This window comes from Loxodonta africana, chromosome 26, assembly GCF_030014295.1.
Source record: "Loxodonta africana isolate mLoxAfr1 chromosome 26, mLoxAfr1.hap2, whole genome shotgun sequence".
Lineage (NCBI taxonomy): Eukaryota > Metazoa > Chordata > Mammalia > Proboscidea > Elephantidae > Loxodonta > Loxodonta africana.
The window spans coordinates 3,738,757-3,759,603 of NC_087367.1; positions in this window are offsets into that span (position 1 = coordinate 3,738,757).

The following is a 20,847-nucleotide window of genomic DNA, read 5'->3' on the forward strand; positions in this document are numbered from 1 at the left end:
GCTGTGAGTCGGAACTGACTCAGCGGCAATGGGTTTGGTTTGGTTTTTTTTTTTTTGGGGGGGGGTACTATAGAAACGGTACTCTATTAGGTGATGGAGAATATAGCAATGCCTAGGGCAGAGCTCTTGTACTTAAACAGCTTGCAATCTGTTGAAGCTGACAGACACAACTCGACAAATAATTAAAATCTAAAAAGAATAAGATAAACCAAAAGCACTGTGTTAATCTGGGTCCTCCAAGAAACAAATCCCAAGGCAGGATTACAGGAGAGGCTAGGAGAAGTCTCAGACCATGGCCCAAGTCTGAACAGGAAGGAAGGAAAGTTAGGTAGAAGCTTCCTGGATTGCTGGGCTAGGGAAGGTTCGATTAGCCTTAGGTGAGTCCTTGCACCAAAGTTGGCTATCAGAGGAGATCCAAGTGTCCCGAGAACAAGCCTAATTTAGTATGCCTGCCAAGCTCAGTGACTGACTAAGCCTTGGGAAGTATCTTAGTTATCCAGTGCTGCAATACCTGAAATACCACAAGTAGATGGCTTTAACGAAGAGTAATTTATTCTCTCACAATCTAGGAGGCTACCAGTCCAAATTCAGGGCGCCAGCTCCAGGGATAAGCTTTCTCTCTGTGTTGGCTCTGGAGAAGGGTCCTTGTCATCAATCTTCCCCTGGTCTAGAAGCTTTTCCATGCAGGAACCCAGGGTCCAAAGGACACACTATGCTCCCAGTGCTTTTTTCTTGGTGGTATGAGTTTCCCATGTCTCTCTGTTTGCTTCTCTCTTTTATATCTCAAAAGAGATTAGCTGAAATTGCAGACTAATTTTGTAGATTGAGTTTACGTAACTGCTGCTAATCCCATCTCAAATCAACATCACAGAGGTAGGATTTACAACACATAAGGAAATCATATCAGATGACAAAATGGTGGACAATCATACAATACTGGGAATCATGACCTAGCCAAGTTGACAGCTGCTTTGGTGGACACAATTCAATCCACACCAGGAAGCATGGCCTTGGTGCAATGTCAGAGGTGGATCTCAGGGCACAGCAGTTGGAGACCTTGGTCAAGCACACTTCATGTAGTTGAAGGTCTACAGACATCTTCTCATGGATGCCACAGACACTTTATAGATGTTGACACATATCTGAGGCTGTGTGGGCTTTTGACACGTCCAGATTTGTGAGTAGATATAAAGAACAATCTTGTTCGACAGCCCCGCACAAAGCATAGAGAAGGTATCATCATCACCCAACATGTCTGTAACAGTCAATATTCTCAACACAACCTTATGCACCCCAGTGTAAGGAAAGTACAGTAACATGCAATGAATTAAAAGACTGCACTGTTCAGTTTTATCATTTGAGATTCACGAGCCTGTTCTTAGACACTGTATGGATCTCACAAAAACAAAAAAAGAAAAGGAAAAAAAAATCCTAACTTAAAATTAAATACTTAAATCCAATTCTTGGTTATACTTGGTTTATTCTTTAAACTATAAAGTCAATTATACTCCTTGTGTTTAATTTATAGAAGTGGTATTTTGCTTTTATTTGCATACGTATAAAATTGTCCAAGCTAGTTTTTGTACGCATTTCAAATAGACTGAAAACTGGGAGAATTTAACATGTGCTTCATTTTTCTTTACTCTTTATTTTGAGACTAAGGAACAAGGTTGTTTGTTATCTTCTTTATACTTGTCTACCAGTCTCACCAACTGAGTCAGGATGAGTTTGAGGTATTATATACCTAGTATCTTTAACATAAACCTTTACTGCATTAATTATAAGGTGCATTTGTTAGTGGATATCTAGTAACAATTGATAGTTTTCTTTGTCCTTTTTTTTTTTTTTTTCTTTACTAAAACCCTTTTGGATACAAGCTAAAATTTGATTTTTTGGCAAAAAATAATGTACAATTCTACACTCTCTGATCACTGTTTCCCAGTTCAGTATTAAATGCACTAGGGGACATTTTAACTTCTATTTGTTATACCAATCAAATTTTATAATCCATTTCATTTGGTTGCCTGCATTGCCATTCTGTGGCTAGCCATGAATCAGCTTCCCTGGAGAATATACACGATTACCCAGTTTGATGTTCAAAAGAGTCTGGATGAGTATATTTTCAGGTCCCTTGGACTGTCCGTTCTCATGCCCAAGGAGGTACATGGCAGGTTAGGAGGGCGCTGTCATAGCTAAAGCGTTTGATCCCTGCTGCTGCTTCCCAAAGATACAGAAATGAAAGACGCCTGCGGCTCCTCTGTTATTCCATTTTGTCTTGTTTTAAATGTGATGACCTGACCTTTCACACAAGCAGCAGGGAAATTTGAACTTTTCAGAATTCGCTTAAAAATATTCAGCTCAGTATTTGTTAATGACATAAAATTACATCACCACAGAATTTACCATGGGCCTGGAAATACAAATAATTTACAAGAAGAATCTCTTTCCGCTCAAATCTGAGAATACAGTTTCAAGAGAAAAAAATCCCTTAGCTAAGATCTCAAGATATTTCATTCAGAACTAGAGAAAGCATCTGTCAAAACCCAGTTCTTCTGGGAAGAGGTCAAACCCCAGAGTAAGGAGAAATCTGACGGGTTTTTCTGTGATTAGGTCATATGAGAAAGCTTGAGGGGGGGAGACTGGAAAGTTACATAAAGTGTTACATTGTGGCTACTAATGAATGTTCACCACATTCTTAGATACATATTTTTTCATAACAATACCATTGGAAGGAGCTCTTTTCCAGCATCCTGTGTGCACCATAATTAAACATTTCAGAAGGTGGACTGAGGAGCCAAACAACGTTAGTAGCAAGATTATAAAGCCTTCTATTCCAGTACACCAAGTGCAAACAGGGCTCTTGAAACAATGGGGGAGAGAAAAAAGGGAACAAAAGCAGTGATACTTAGGGTAACAATTCAAAATGGATTATTGTTTCTTGAAGAGAGGTTTACGGTTAATTAACATTACTACATTTTTATAACTCATATTAAAACAAAAAAAAACCTAGGCTAAAGACAATCTCAATTATTAACTAATATGATTATAATCTAACTCGTTCACAGCATTTTATTGTTCCATAAAGAAAAAAGAAAAAAATCCATAGCCATGGAGTTGATCCCGACTCATAGCAACTCTATAGGACAGAGTAGAGCTGCCCCACAGGGTTTCCAAGGAGTGGATAGTGGATTCGAACTGCTGACCTTTTGGTTAGCAGTTGAGCTCTTAACCACTGCACCACCAGGGCTCTTTATTGTTCCACAAAAAAAAAAAAAAGCCAAACCTGTTGCCATCAAGTCGACTCCTTCTCCTAGGGACCCTATAGGCCAGAGTAGAACAAGTGCCCAAGGTTTGCCTGGTGGATTCGAACTGCCGACCTTTGGTTAGCAGCCGTAGCTCTTAACCACTGCACCACCAGGCTTTCTTATTGTTCCACACCCATCTAAAATTACCAAATCAAAATTGTGAACAAAAAATCAAGATGTCATATTTATTTAAGAGGTCTTTAAATTACAACCACATAATTCCATGAATACTCAAACTTTGGAAAATAACAAACCCCCACAAGATTTTTTAGTTGATACAGAATGACTAAATAATAATAATAAAATAATAATACGGCAAAATTTGTGAAAGCCAGAACTGTGTAAGGTGGAAGCCTGTTAGAGAAGGAAAATGAAATATTTTCCACTAAAAAGAATGATAGAAAAGTGGTAAGACTGTCCCTGTCAGAGGTGGGAAACTTGCGAGACCTGGAAAAACAAGGCGGTCCCATAGAGTTTCGGCTCTCACAGGTTTCACTGTAATAACAAGAAAATAACAAAAGCAACAAAATATCATTGCCTTTGAGGACCACTGTTCTCGGACTTCACCTAGATACGGAGGGACTATAATCACAAGGCATGTCCGTTGTCACTCCACTCTCCCGCTGCCCTGGCACACATGGACAGTCAATAAGGAGACACCTGCGGCTAATCTCATGCGTCTCTCTGAAGCCTCAGGATAGTACCAGAAGACACCACTAGCAATCAACAGGATTTGGCAAGTGATTTGGAACCTACTGGCCATTCCTGACTTAAAGAACGTGTCCTTTGGAACATTCAACTTAGCACTCGTCTGTGTACCTTCTGGTATTATTCTGTATGTGTGAGTGTGTGTGTGTATGCGTGTAAGCGTGCTTGTATGAGTGGAAAAGAGAGCGTCTCATATGCCTAATTTCAACATAAATTCTCTGAAGACAGAGACCAAGCGCCCACTCTCCCAGCACATCTCTGGGCACCTAGCATAGTACTTGATTCACATTTGTAAATCAACAAAATGTACGTTGACTGTTTCTATCGTGAAAAGCATTGAGTCTATCAGTGAGGTTGCCACATATTTGTCCCTGCTTCCTTGTTCGCTCACAGCAACCCCTTATGACCTGACTGAAATAAAAATTACAAACGTAACACCTGGTGGTGGAACAAGTTGAGAAGCACAGACCCACAAGCTCCCTTCTGCAACTCAGAAAGCAAAAAGCTCTGGAAGGTTTTCCGTAACTCACTTGGCAGCGAAACTAGACCTGAACTAATTCCAAGGCGGTTATTTGGAATCTTTATGTATCCCACTCAGTGTGAATACTCATACGCTGCGAAGCAGAAATACGAATGTGTTTGATTGTAGGGTGCTGCCCCAGATCCAGCGGGGCTATTGCATAGTCTGTGGTATGAGCACCATGTTAGTTTTCTAACAGAACATTTCTGAATGCAGAAATACACCTGCCCCAAGGATTTTAGGTAAAGGGTCGTGAGCCTGCTTGTAGACTTCCTACAAGTCAACCCATAACATATTGCACGAATCGACCACCATCGCTCAGTCAGCTGGCTTAAATTATTTTTCAAGAAGAAACATTTGGGAGAGGCAATGCTAAACATTTCGACTTTAGTGCTGTATCAGGCTTTTTCATCTGAGGTAGCGTTGAGGAGATAATGAATCTGGGCTGTTGATCCTTTTATGTTGGGAATGTGTTTCCCATCCTTTCTGCTTAAAGGCATCTTCAGTCCATGTACAACCCCTGGGAATTTCACACTCCCTGCTGGATTATCAGAATAAATTCCATGTTAAAGGATGATTAAATCATACCAGGATTTCATTTGGCCCTAGGTAGACCGATGGATCCCTGGTGGTATAATCGTTAAGCGCTCAGCTGCTAACTGAGAGGTCGGCAGTTCGAACCCACCCAGCAGCACCCTGAGAGAAAAGACCTGGTGATTTGCTCCTGTAAAGATGACAGCCTAGGAAATCCTATCCGGCAGTTCTACAGGGTCGCTGTGAGTGAGAATCCACTCCATGGCACACAATAGCAACCACAACATCCAATAAAAAATCCAGGAAACCCTGGTGGTGTAGTGGTTAAGTGCTATGGCTGCTAACCAAAGGGTCAGCAGTTCGAATCTGCCAGGCACTCCTTGGAAACTATGGGGCAGCTCTACTCGACTCCATGGCACACAATAGCAACCACAACATAGTGTACCTGTATATACGTGAATGCACTGTGTCGCCATAGGCTTCCCTGACCGACCTGTCTTCACTGAACACACTAACACTTAAACATGAAAGAAATCCATTTTGCGTAATTATTCTTACCATCAGAAACATTAGAAGAAACTTACTTGAGCCCTACAAACTCTAAGAAAGAAAACGAATCAAACGCTTTCTTAAGAGTTAGAAGCTGCCCACAAACAACATGCAAAGGCACTTAGCGGATCCCTCGAAGCTTGCCGCGTTCCCCGTTCAGCCTTTGCCAACTGCCTTCCTTTTTGCGTGAGTTTGCCACCTCCCGGCAATGCAGTTAATTGTCGTGTGCGATGGGAACAGACCTGTTTGTGCTGTCACAATGGCTAATAAAACTGAGCTGGAGACTCTTCATTTTAAACCTAAAATAAATAACTAGATTTCATTTAAGCCTCCCTGTGTGAAGCACGGCAATCTTCTCATAGTCTTCACTTTAGCTGCTTTTAATGCCCAACTACTTAGGAATCACAAGAGTGCTGGAGTGTTTAGTGACTTTAATCCTCCCATCAGTAAACTGATCCGGCGATAAAATGTAAAGGGCCTGGTACTATTTGCATTTTTACTCAGTTTAGTCACAGATCACAAAATAAGTTAGTAAATTGAGCAACAAGGCTTCCCATTTGCAAAAGCTCAACGTTGGAAGCAATCATCTATGCTTAAATTCACAAATCCCTAAAAATCAGATAATTTCCCTGTCAACTAACAAAGATAACCGTGCTACGGCATCCATTTAGAACCCCTTCCAAGCCAGCGGCCCCTGGGCTGTGTTTTAAGTTTCAGAATTTTAAAAGAAAAATACGAGGGCCAAATGGGTTGTGTCGGTAAATGTTCCTGGTCCTCCTTGCCCCTTAAATATTTAGGACAGTTGATGAAAATGGGGGAGAAATGAGACAGGGGTGACTAATGGTCAAGCACACTCAAAGTTAAATGGCCACTGAAATAATGCTGAGTTTAAAGTCTCTCAAGCCATAAGAGGACCTGGCTTAGCTCCTTTGGTCAACGCGACAGTCCAGACAGGTTTGCTCCCCAACACCCAAGACAAGAAACTCCACTGCCTGGAGCCAGGAAGCGCCTTCCTGCCCAATGCTCCCTCCAGCAGAGAAACTTTAGAGCTCGCCACTGAAAAGTGGAGTGACTTGGAAGGACACTAGTCTACCCTCTCAGCTCAGAGTAGAAAACTTGGTCAAGGGCTTTGGAGGAAAGAGTTCATCATTACTGAGGAACAGGCAAGAGTTTTGGGTCTACACAGTGCCCCAGGCAAAGTCTTAGGGCACAGTGGCCTTCTGCCTCAGAATATTTTGTTTTTGTGTCTTAAGGAGAGATAAAGAAGATGAGTGGCCACAACTGCTCATTTGACTGGCACCCTGGGAAACTCTGCAAACCCTGAAACTAGAGCCTCACAGCTCTGGTTCTTTCTAAAAGAGAGCACTCTTGAGTGGAATTAAATCCAGATTCTGTGGTAAGAAATCCCACACCAACACTTTAGACCACCCTAGATGAGTTAATTATAATATATGGTACCAACATGTCCAAAATTCCTTAGTTTGCCTCCAGGCTATACAATATGTTTACCAACATCACTACAGAATGGAATACCCAACTTTGAGACTTTGCAATAATGGTATTAGGTAACCAAATAAAGGTAACGGGAAAAAGAAGCTAAACAAAAGGGAAGGGGAAGGGAGACCAGTACCTACATTATTTGACTTTTGAATGTTCAAGTTACTCTGTTTCAACCAAGATCACTCAACACTAGAAGAAAAGGCAACAATGAACTTCATCAAGTGAAGTCCAAATATCAAGGTGTACCACTGTGTGTGTGTGTGTCTGCTCATTGTCTATCAATGGCTGTAAATTAACAAATAGGCCACAAGGAGAAAAGTACATGATCTAGGAAATACAAGACAAAGGCTTCCATAAGACTCCATTGAGACTAAATTGCTCACGGTTTTATCAGTAAAGACTCTGTATTTAATAGCCAATGATGGGCTGGAACACAGCAACGATGGTGGGGACGGCAGAGGACAGGGCAGTGTTTTGTTCTGTTGTTCACAGGGTCACTATGAGTAGGAACCGACTCGAGGGCACCTAATAGCAACAAGAATTTAATAACCGTTGATTCAAACTGTAATTTATTGTTTTTTGGGGGGCGGGGAACAGCTTTGAGAGTTTAAAAAATAAGTAAACCAGAGCAGCCATGTAACTCTAGGAATATATACTTACCTGATGAGATATTTTGTATGTACCATAAAAATAAAGAAGAAAAGCTACTGTTCCTTCAGCTTGAAATGCAGTTTCTGAAAATGTGGTATGAGTCCTCACTACCGCTACACCAAAGGGTGCAAGAAAGAAAACAAAAACAAAACAAAACAAAAATTCTATTTGATACGTCGTGACACGTTCATCCCTGACGCTAATCTCGTTTTTCCACTGTGATACTCTGAGCAATAGTGGTCATCTAAGTACCGTTAATCCTTTTAGCAAGCACTAATAATTATGCATTAGCACAAATAACATTAAAGCCTTTTTTCAAATAATTACATATATAATGGATGTGTCTTTTAAAAGTTGTTTACAGCTAATTAACCAATGAATAATTGTTTTCTCTTCCTGAGACAGGGAAAGCTTATCTTAGAGTCACAGTTAAAAATGCCTTTTTTTCCCCCTAGTTTTACAGATGTTGTGAGCCATTAAAACTGTTAAAACACTATTAAAAAGAAATTCTTGTATTAAAGGGCTTGCTTATTCCAGTTGTTGAGGTTTCTCAAGTACTGCGTCTTTTAAAAACCATTTCCAGTTTGAAGGGGCACCACTGGCCCAAACACGGCAGACCCCTTTCTAAATAGTTCAGATCCGTTAGTATTGCTACGCAGTTTGCTCGTTGCTATACGACTAGTTTAATTGTGGGCTGTAATAAAGGTCATAATTAATATCCCAACACAGACACTAACAAACAATTTTAAATTGCCAGCATAATCAAATGATGCAAACATCTATGAGCTACAAAAGTTCATTGCCGCAACTGACAATTTCTTAATTGTATTCAGTCATTCATGGAAATTTTATTAACATCGAGCTGATGTACCCTGCCCTTACTCTGTCACAACACCAGGGATCTAATTTCATTATTTTCCACAAGATTTGCTTGACTACTGCCATGATTCTGATATTGCTTTAGCCCAGATGTTTATGCCATTTAAATTAGGAAGAAAAGGCTTTTGGGTAAACACAATTAAAGAAGTTTTTTTTTTTCAAAATTAGTTCAACAAACTTCTTTTAATTAATGCATATAGCTGCAATGTTGAGGCTTTTTTGCTGGTTTTATATTCATTCCCTACTGTGTGCGACATACACTGGGCATACAGCTACTGCTAAACAGAACCACCTTTTAATTTCCCACTTATATCTGAGAGCTCATTAAAGTAAAAAATAGAAGCACACCACTGCACTTTTAACTTTAATCAATCATATGTGTGTAATATGTGTATGTACCTACATATACATACACACACATATATATATGACGGACAACTTGCAAGCATGCATATCACAAATACACAGAAACACACATAGTAAAAAACTCTGGATAAATCAATTTGGTATTTGGTCACCTTCGGAATCCCTGTTTTGCAAGATACTTGCACTGTAGTAAGTCTATTCAATACAAAATGAGATTTAAAAAAAAAACCCTCTGTTGATTAGTTACTAATGCAATTTATTTGCAGGAGGGAAGCTTCTGGAACTCCTGTGTTTGTCTTATAGAAGCTGAGTTCTCATAAATAAACAGGGATTCGTTTTTTTTGGTCTCGTGGGCAATCATTTCCGTTCTTCGGCTTCCTCATTTAAGTGATTATATGATGCACAAACAGTGGCAGGTTGTTTAATACTGGAAAGCTAATAAATTTATATCATTTTTGGAAAAAGTGTTCTGGTCGAGATGCCAATGAATAGCAAATGGCTATTGTTGTGCATCAAGTCTTACGACATTATTTGTATGCACTGGGTACATTATTCAGTGGACATCCAAGGAATGCCATCTCCTGTTTAGTAGCGTGTTCAGATGCCACAGAACGCATCATGAGGGTCTCAGCTCCTTCAGTATTATTTAAACCAAAGAATTAGTCTCAAATTCAGACAATCTGAATGAACGGCTGTGTTTTCAGGCAAAGCAGAACCTCAAAGAAAGTCAGTGACGAGAATTTCAAGCTTACCTTGTTTTAATATCTTATTTCAATTGTGACACTGGCACAATCAATTATACAACTTCAATTGATGGATGAAACTCCCTCAAGTATATCTGAGCAAAAACAATAAAATTTCCTGTGGGATCTCAGTTTGAAATGCCTCGATATTTCACGAGCACAGAGCTATTTACAAACAACTGCAACATCTGCCATCACTCTGAAATCATGCCTACTTCCATTTACGTGGAAGAGGTTAGAATTTGCTCAATCCATAAAATCTCTTCCTCACCAGGAGTTTGGAAGAAGCACAGTATTACTTTATTGATGGATTTCGCTATTATTTCCCTGTGACTGCATGAAGGGTGGCTATTTTTTTTGGACATTGATTAGCAGTGGCTATTTGTTGGATATACCTGGAAAATCATCTTATAATAACACTCATTGAGTCAAACATTTTCCTTCATTTTAAAAATTTCATAACCAAATGGATCCTGGCTTCCTCTCTAAAGAATTCCGGTGGCAATGCAAGTTTACAATGGAGATCTTGCTTAGGAGTTTTTCTTTGATTTATTAATTGTCTTACTTATGTATTTATTTCCTTTACTATCACTATTTGTAGAAAGATGGGTTACTCTCATTCCTACAAAATAATTAAGAAAAAAAATAATAAAAAAGAAAAAATTCTAAGTCTAATTTTTAAAAACTACTGTAAAAAAAAATCAGTCTGAGGTTATCACATGCATGTGCGTGATAGAGAGTGAGAGAGACAGAGAGAAGACAGAGAAAGAGAAGGTGCCAGAGAGAAAGAGGTCATGACAGGCATAACTCATCTGGATTACTGAAAACATTTGCCCGGGGGGTTCTATACCTTTAAAGGTTGGTTTATTTCCCTCATGAGTGCTCTATGTTAGAAAGCCATGTCTGGCAAAGTTTCCAAGTATACCATGTCAATTTTATAAAAACTAAAAATATTGTTGAAAAAATATTATCCCAAGAACATACGTAAAATTATAAATATTCAGGACATCAAGCTTTTGATATACTTTAGTGCACATGAACTGAGTAGCTGTCAAAACTACAACAGGCAACTCAAGTAATTATGCAGATTTATGCAAAACATTAACAAGAAGAATTAAATGCACAAATGAGGTGGCTACACTTGAATTGTTAAGATTATGAATAATTACCATGAATCTTTTTGCTCTTAATATAACTTGTTTTTGATAAACAAAGCCTTAATTATCAGAATACTTTTGAGAATTTTGGTGACCTTCATTAATCTTACAAAACAAGTCTCTTGTGTTCTGTGTTGTAAAAGGCACATGCTCAGAATAAGTACACAGAACCTGGGGTAAAGCATGTGTTAATGGCTACTGCAAACTGGTGCAGAAGACCACTGGCTCCAGGTACACAGCACTCCGCACACGTAACCAAAGTTACACTGAGCGTTAGAAGGTGCTTTCAGCTGGGGGAACACACATACACACACGCATGCACACACAACCCAGCTACAGAGCTATAGAGGGAGGGAGGAGGAAAAGGAGAAAGTCTGAAAAGGTACTTCATTTTTGCAAAATATTGGGTTAATTTCAAAACAGAAGGAAAACAGCAACCTATTAATTCTTGCTCTCCAAGATGCAATGAGTTCAATAAATCATTTTTAAAATAAAAGAAGTACTGAACACATTCAGTCATAACTCTTTGTACATGTATCTTTCAGCCACCAATTTTCCTCAGGCAAATGCATCTCCCAAGGACTACAGAAACTGTACCAGCCACCTTGATTACGAGGCACTGTTTTCTCAATGTGTTCCTTGCTCAGATTCACTGGTAATTTTTACCCTGCCCTCCTTCTCCCAGATAAGCAGTGGGACCTCTTCGTGTCCCCTCAGTTAATTTCAGAATTAATTTGCAACGCTGTCATCAACACTGTAACAATTCACCGATCAACTGTTGCAATTCTTCATAACACTGTCAAACTCCCAGCTGCCACCATGGCAAGCTGCATTGCCCCGGCTCCAGACACACTGCTTTGGGACTGGCGGTAGAAGGGGACTTTGGAAACATTAAGGCTTTAAAACTACCCACAATATCTCTTCCCTGGAGAGCAAGCTGTCAGATCAACAGTGTTTCTGTCATTAAAAAAAAAAATGCTCTCCAAGAGATTTGAATTTGTTTGGGTAAATGTCAAATAGCCTTGATGCATAAAAATTAACTTAAAGAGGTCACTCTCCAACAGGGTACGAGCTTGCTCTTTAAGAATTGTTGTATCTTTATATCTCATTACACGACAAAATAGACCAGGCCAGGAGGGTCTAAATAGCCCAGGGACAGACTGTGCGATGACTCAGAGGAACAGGCAGTAAATACTGCTAAATTATGCCCAGACGAGTTAATAATTCTCAAGCATATTTCTGAAGACCATCCTGGCTAAAACACATTACCAGCACATTGCCAAGTCCCTGCCTGCTGTCCCAGAAACTTTTAAGATTTAAAGAGAGTCTTATTTAAAATGATTTTTTTTCCCCCTAGGATTGCATCCAAGTCCACAGAAAAGTAGCCGCCTGGGACAATCTGCTCCCATATCTGTCCCTCGCCTCATCACACGTGTGGCTGTGCTACTGGAGTCCTGGTGGTGGTCCGAGCACTGCAGAACAGAGGGGCTGACCAAAGAAAGGAAGGGAAGAAAATCCTTTCCAAACTGAGAACAAAGAGACTATTATTTTCTTTTTTTAATGGGAGAAATGTTTCTAAGAACTTGGCCCAGATCAATAAAGCAATAACAAGATCATTTGCGCACTCACTAAAACAAAAAATAAAAGCTGGACTTGATATCCGCAGCAAGAGATTCTTCCTTCTACTCACTCATACCTTATTAACAGACACGTCCATCGGTTCCGAACAGTTCTGCCACTTACCACTAGTGGCAAAGAGGGTTCAGTGGTGTCCTTTTCCCTTCCTGCCTCCCAACCCCTCCCAACACCAACACACACACACACACACCCCTCTTTCTGATTTTGATTAGCCATACACCAGCCTTAAACCAAAACCAAACCAAACCCGTTGCTGCCGAGTCAATTCCAACTCATAACAACCCTATAGGACAGAGTAGAACTGCCCCATAGAGTTTACAAGGAGCAGCTGGTGGATTCAAACTGCTGATCTTTTTGGTTGACAGCAGAACTCTGAACCACTTCACCACCAGGGCTCCACACCAGCCTTAATGGTGTGAAAATACCAGTACAACTTAGTAGTATCATAACCACTATGTCTATTCATTACCTATAATGATAGGCAATAAATACATCTTCCCCAAATGGTGATAACTGAAGCAGATCAATATAGGAAGTGTATCTAGAATCCCAGTTGGGATATCATCACTCATGCTCAAATGGCAAGTCCTTTGGATGCTCTGTGGAGCCCTGGTGGTGCAGTGGTTAAGCGTTTGGCTGCTAACCAAGAGGTCAGCAGTTCAAATCCACCAGCCACTCCTTGGAAACCCTATAAGGTAGTTCTACTCTGTCCTGTGGGGTTGCTATAAGTCAGAATCAACTTGATGGCAATGGATTGGGTTTGGTTTTTGGATGCTCTATATCAAAACTTTATTTTAATTTTCTTTTTCCATCTGTGATATAAAAATATACAACCTTCTATGCAGGGGAATTCTATAGAAAACACTTATTTTTTGTTTTCTAAATTATAACTTAATAAATAAAGGTAGTAGAGAAATCTCCTGAACTTTATGATACGTACATCAAACTGTAGGGAAAAAATGCTTAAATGAAGCATCTCAAATTTCCATTTTTTTTAAGAGAAAAACATAAAGGAACATAGAAAGACTTGCTATTTATGGTCTGCCGCATTGAGGAAGGGGACTAAGAAATCTTCAGATATCCTGTGTGTACACAGTAGCTCAAAACTACTTTGTCTCTCTTCTTAGGTGAGAGGTTTTTCCTTCTCTTTTGTTAGGGACCCAGGCTATCCTAAAGAAACATTTGGCCCAAGAGAGTTCAGAAAGGAATTTTCAGCTTTAATTTCCTATGGAGCCCTGCTGGGCACAGTGTTTAAGAGCTACAGCTGCTAACTAAAAGGTCAGCAATTCGAATCCATCAGCTGCTTCCTGGAAACCCTATGGAGCGGCTCTACTCTGTCCTGTAGGTTTGAAAGGAGTCAGAATGGACTTGACAGCAACTGGTTAATTTCCTATGAAATTACAGCTGGACTCTTCAAAAATGAATACAGGGTATATATCCAAGATAATTCACTAGAAATAATGTTCTGTTACAGCCCCTGAACTTGGAGGATATTTCCTAAAACAATCCACTCATCCATCTAGCATTCCTTCAAAATTATGTGTTGAGATCCTGCTTCAAAACTCACATGCCAGCCTGAGGAACCCACATTTACATGGTATATTGGTTGCTTTTGCCGGATGGGATTCCCGAACCTCCAACTCTGTATCATGGCCTATCACGGGAAGATTTGTTGGGACCATTTGGCCTTGACCTCAAATTACAAACAGCCTCAAATTTAAACCAACGTTATACATAAAGACGTTATATGGAGTTTCAGAGAGAAACTCAGGCAGGATAAAAAGATGATGTTCATTATGTGACTTTGAACAACTGTCCCATAGTCTGACTAATGTGGAGGTAGCATTTATCACACTGTCTTCTTCCAAAAACTCGGCAAAGTTACTTGGCCTGAATTCCAGCTCTGCCACTTACTGTCCATGGTTTTGGCAAGCGACAGAAAACTCTGAGCTGCTGTTTCCTTGTGTGGAAAATGAGAAGAATAATAATTCCTACCTCATTCATTTGTTTTGAGAATTAAATGAAATATGAGAAAGAGGAGGAGTACATTGCCTGGCACACAGTAAGCTTTAATAAGAAGAACTAAGACAACTCTTCAGTTAACTGCATTCTCCAGATAGAATTCCATTTTCTCAACTGGCCTTACACGTTGACTTCAAATTCTTTCAAAGGCTGAACTCCACAGAGTGGCCTATGTAAGTCTTCCATGGACTTGAACGTCCATATGGGCTCTCTGTCTACCTGGGCTAGAGAAGCAGGGCATCATGGTCCCATGTTAGGCCTTTGACTTTACAATAACTAGAGGACTGCAAAAAGAATGAACAAATCTGTCTTGGAAGAAACAGAGCCAGAATGCTCCTTAGAAGCAAGGATGGCGAGACTTCACCTCACATAGTTTGGACATGTTATCAGGAGGGACCAGTCCCCGGAGAAGGACACCATGTTTGGTAAAGTACAGGGTTCATGAAAAAGAAGAAGACCCTCAATGAGATGGATTGACACAGGGGCTGCAACAATGGGCTCAAGTATGACAACGACTGTGAGAATGGCACAGGACCGGGCGGTGTTTCATTCTGTTTTACACGGGGTCTCTGTGAGTCAGAACCCACTCGATGGCATTTAACCAAACCACAGAGGATACCGTGACTGAGATGAAAAGAGCTACCTTTACCTAAGCCATAAATGGAGTCACTTTACCCTTGTGAATTTAGGTTCTGAAAATTCACAGCATAAATTACTTGAGAATCCAAAATAGTCATTCTCCCCACCTCCATCATTCCAGTAGTGTAACAGAAAGGTAAACACAAGCATAACTATATGAATATTTTTGTTTCTATGTGACTCTCTATAGGATTTAGTTATTTTTTAAAGCAAGTAAAATGCAACTCTTCTACAAATTTGAGATTACATCAAAATAAAAAGTTACAAGAAAGAAAAAAAGCAAGCAAAAGACTCAGCCCTCATCATTAAAGAACCATGTAAAGTCCTGCTTCTGCAATAGAGTGGCCAGATGCAAAGCTTTCTCTGTCGTCTCAGAATCTCACAGTCCCGGATCTTGCTCTGCTTACCTCACACAGTATCTCACACACAGTCAGTGTGTAATAAATACATTTTGAAAGAATAAACACATAAATGCAATGGATATCTAACTAGCCTTGCCGCTTCCCTGCCATCCTCTACGCCACAGCTAGAATGATCATGGTGCCCCTCTGCTTAAAATCTATCAGAATTTCCTCTGGGACCCTTGCAGGGGCTTCAATTAAAAAAAAAAAAAAAAGTTCCTAGTCGAAGTAGGGTTGAGAGACCCAGAGCCCTGCAGTTCAGCTTTCTTTTATTTCTCAGCTCTTACCCCGTTGTCACTAAAGGATTCCCGATAAAACAACTGGAAAACCACTGGTTTAAACACCAAATTTTAAATTCCTGACGTTCATAACTCACCTCTAGCACTTGTCCAAAATACTCTAGCCATGCGGAATTGCTCACAATTCTCAGGAGCCATTTGCTTGTTTTATCTAGAATTCCCATCTCCACAGTGCCACCTAGTAAAAGACAATCCATGATTGAGACCTCTGCCCGTTCTCTGTGAAGAGTTCTCTGACGGGTGCAGACAGCACCGGTCTCCTTTTCCCCTTGGGATCCCGTAGCTCTTTGTGTGTGCACACCTCTTTGCTGTCACAGTCCTATATCATAACTCACATACATTCCCTGCCCACCTCAGTCCCCACGTTGGTACTCCTCAAGAACGTGTCCTGTACTTTATCCATCTTTGTGTTTCAGCTGCCTATTAAAGAGTCTGGTATATGGTAGATACTCAACAACTCTTCGTTCAATGAACAGCTAAACCAATACATACATTATTACATTGACTCTTTCATGTTGTTGGATATTTGTTTTGCCACTCTGCCTTTTCTTCATAGAAAATAAATTATTTGAAGCTAGAAAGCACATCTTATTCTTTCACAGTTTTACCTTAACACAGTGATGGGCATTCGGATACACTAGGTGAATGCTTTTTAATTGAAATAAATTATATTTGAAAGAATTGGCATTGTGTCAAGATATACACACAGGGCGTTCAGCACGTGGAAGTTGTACTAACATCAAACAAATATGCAATAGCAATAAAACATTTGCATTCTACCCCAGAGACAAGACAAATATATTTTTGGAGATGAGAAACTTATTTTGAAAATAAATATGACATTTAAATGTCATGAAAATTTAAGGACTTAAGAGTTTTTTAACATTAGATTTTTTTTTGACTGTGTTATTTTAGAGTTCAAGAAGCCAAAACAAGAAAGGGCTAAACATAGTCATATGAGTACCATAGACTTTTAAAAAGGTGATTTCACACAGAAAGATGAGCAAGATCCCAGAGACTCATAAAAGGAAAAGCCATTCAAGACAATAGGGAGATTTTCAAAAAATGAAATTCTGACAATGCAGAAGGGAGAGGTATCTAAACAGGTTATGTGGCAGCCAAGGGAGCAACATGAAAACTCCAGATTCTGAAAAGGCACATACAATAGATAAAAGGAGGGTGAGCCACCAAGGGCACAGAGTACCCTGGCAGGGAGGAACAGTATCATTTGAGTAAAAAACGAGGGGAGGCTTGTGAGAAACCCTAATGACAACACAATGTCTTTTAAAGCTAGATCTAGAGCAAGAGGAAAATGAAAGTGTTAGGAGGTCTACTTGGGGCAGAAGGTATGAAATAACTGATGGCAGAGAGAAAGTAAAGCCATTCAACACTCTTCTGCTTTCTTTGTGAAAGAGAGTAAATTTTCTAATACAAAAGGGTAAACATGGATGAGGGGGAGCTGAAGCCAGGGTAGGTAGGTGGACAGATGTACGACAGAACTTAGCTGCACCTGGGGGCTTGTCAGTAGCTTCATGGCTCATGGGAGTGATCTTACTCAGGCCTCTGAGAGAACTCGCAATTGATATCTTGGCCACTTCACAGCAAAGTGCTGAAGAATCTCAAGAGGGAAAATAACCTTCAGCATCAGAGAAGTTCTACGGTGACAGATCACATAGAGTGTCACCTTCAGCCTTGTCCAGAATCCATGATTTGATTCAACATGTAAATGCCATGTTTAATGAACACTTGGATGTCTCAAAGCTGAGAAAATTAACTAATACATCAGATGGCATAATGAGGGTCTGGAAAATATCCCAACAATAATGGATTGAGTAAAACAAGATTCAACTTAACAGAGAATAAACTCTTCCACTGAATAAAAACAGAAATACTACATAAGTAAAAGATATGGAAAACTTGGCCTAGAAGTGGTGGCTTGAATGAAAAGCATTTAGGATTTTTGGTTACCCTAGTGTAAATAAGGAGCCCTGGTGACACAGTGGTTAAGAGCTCCGCTGCTAACCAAAATGTCGGCAGTTTGAATCCGCCAGTTGCTCCTGGGAAACCCTGTGGGGTGGTTCTACTCTACCCTACAGGGTCGCTATGAATGGGACTCACCTTCACGGCAATGGGTTTGGTTTTTGGTGAGTGTAAATAAGGCGAACTATGTGTAAATAATGTCCCATGTGCGTCATAATCATGATATGGCTGCCAACAATATTAATTCAATCTTAAGCAGTACGAACAGAAGCAAAATTTTAATAGTAAAGATAACAGTCTCACTCTACTATTAAAAAATATGACTATACAATATGTTGCTCATTCCTGAGTGTGGTATTTAAGACGATACATCACTCACTGAAATACGCTCAAAGAAGGGCCACTGAATAGTGTGGAAACTCAAAACCACGTCGTATGTATAGTGAATGACTGAAGGAACTGACAGTGCTTTATCTGCAGATGGGAGAATTTACAGAGGAGGTTAGTATACTGTCTTCAAGTATTTTCAAGGCTCTCAGATGAAAGTTGTGCCAAACATATTCAATGTAGATCAAGGATTCATGGGTTATGTTAGAGGAAAACAGTTTTTGACCTAGTAGAGCAGTTCTCCAACTTTTTGATCTCAGGACCCCTTAAACAATCAAAAAATATGGAGGGCCCCAATGAACATTCACTGATGTGGGGTGTATCTATAGATTTTTGTGACAGTGAAAACTGAAACAGAAATTTAAAAAAATACTTAATTCATTAAAAAAAAAAATAACAAACCCATTACATATAAATACAGTAACACTTTTAAGGAAAGATAATTGTATTTTCCAAGACAAAAAATAATTTAACGGTAAGACTGGCAATATTTTTCAATTCTGCAAGTCCCTTTAATGCTTGGTTTAATAGAAGAGGGCTGGATTTTCATATCTGATTCTGCATTCAATCTGTTGCAATGTCACATGACATGTAACCACTGGAAAACTCCACTGTACTCTTGTGGGAGGATATTAAAAAAAAAAAAAAAACAAGTAATAGCTTAGTATTATTATGAAAATAGTTTTGACCTTGAGGCCCCCCTGAAAGAGTCTCAGGGATCCCTCAAGGGGTCTCCAGACCACAGTGGAAGAACTGCTGGCCTAGTGTAAGGATAAATTATTAATAATTAGAATCATACGAAATTGGAGTAGATTGTCTCAGGAGACAACAAGGTCTAAGTTCCTGGAAGTACTGAAGGAAAAGCTTAATTACCACTTGTCAAGAATCTCATGTTTTAGGAAGGGAGCATACTAAACCAACCTTCCTTCTAAATCTAGTGTTGTCATTTCATTGTAAAGCTAGAAATCACTTTTCCACATATGCCCATTTATAAAGAAATTATCATTTAAAAAATACCCATGCGTGAGGTGTGGACCTCTTACAGTGAACAATCTGGCCGTTGGTCCTGGCTCCTGAAAGCCACATCCCACCTGAGCCCAATGAGTACGGGTTGACCAGACCAGGAGGTACCACCTGGGGCCCTGTGCTGAGTAGGCCTCAGGAGGCATGATGTCATGTATCATGGCCACCTGGTGTGGCCAATAAAAGCCTTCGAAGATGGAGGCTCAGTAGAACTTCCTGGGTGGTGAGAGCAAATACGTGGTAAAAGTGTATCCCCCTGGGGGACATAGAAGCCCTGTACCAAGACCTCACTCTTTGTGTTTGTATCCTTTTTTATGCTAGATTAAAGACAGCCCCTTTCCCTGGGGTTTTTGAGTTGTTCCAACAGGTTACTGGACCTAAGAAACAGACCGAGCTACAGGTGAATGGGGATGAGAGAGAGAAAAGGCTGGTACCACTGACCTAAACCTGGCTGAATGGGGATAAAAGAGAGAAGGTCTGTGAAGAGCAGCTGGGGTCTGGACTGACCAGGGAAGGGAAGCCGAGATATCCCAGGATGCAGACGATGTGTGAAGTGAGATTTATTATCCACCATACATTTGACGTCAGAGGGGGGTGATCTTAGCCACCCTGAACTGGTTTGATGCCATACGGTCCTTATCAAATAGATACAGTTCAGAGTTGGTATAGCACTGCTGAGAAATACGGAGATCTCTGCTTCAATCTCTTACCTACCATAGACCCCTTTTGCAACATTTATGAGAGAGGACTTCTAAGCTCAGAGGCATTCTTGAACCCTTTGGTGACAATGGACATCTTCTCCTGGAGACTCAACTTCCATTCTCCATGTTACAAATTCTTTCATTACCCTGGAAATCTGCCTCTCCTACTTTTATCTTCTGGAGGGTTTGTCCACTGGAACAATCTAGAACAATACTTCTCCCTCTTCTTCATAACAGGCCTTCAAATACTTGAAGACAGTGATTTATGCTTAGATACATTTTTAATCAGCAACCGAGACTTCATTTTTGCTGTGATAAATACGATTCTGTTAGTAGTTTAAGCTACAATCTTGTAACAAGTGAGCCAAAAAGTATTCTAAGAAAAAAAGTTTTTAATGAAAAAGTGACACATTACCAAAAAGTTACTGAACATTTCTCGCTAGAAAATAAAATAACAGTTCCTTTAGAACACATGCTGTGTTTCAAGAGAACTCTATAAATCACCCAGGCCCCCTTTACATGAACGATTAATTTGCTAGTCTGAAGTTGACTTGTCGAAGGTATTTTTAATCTATTATCAAAATGGAGTTTTCAGCCTGATTTATAGTAGATTAATCAAGATAGAATACGAACCGATTCTATGTTTCGTGAAGTTACAGTATATGAAATCTGATTCGGGTTATTGAACTGATTATTAATGAAGGGAATATGTATTGTGTATCAGAACCTAGAGTCAAAATCTGTTTGTCAGGGCTGACCCACCGGTTGCAAATGAACTTCCCCACCCACTTCCCACCCTAATAATAACAGAACGTACTCATCAATGACAAACCCAGTATTTCAGA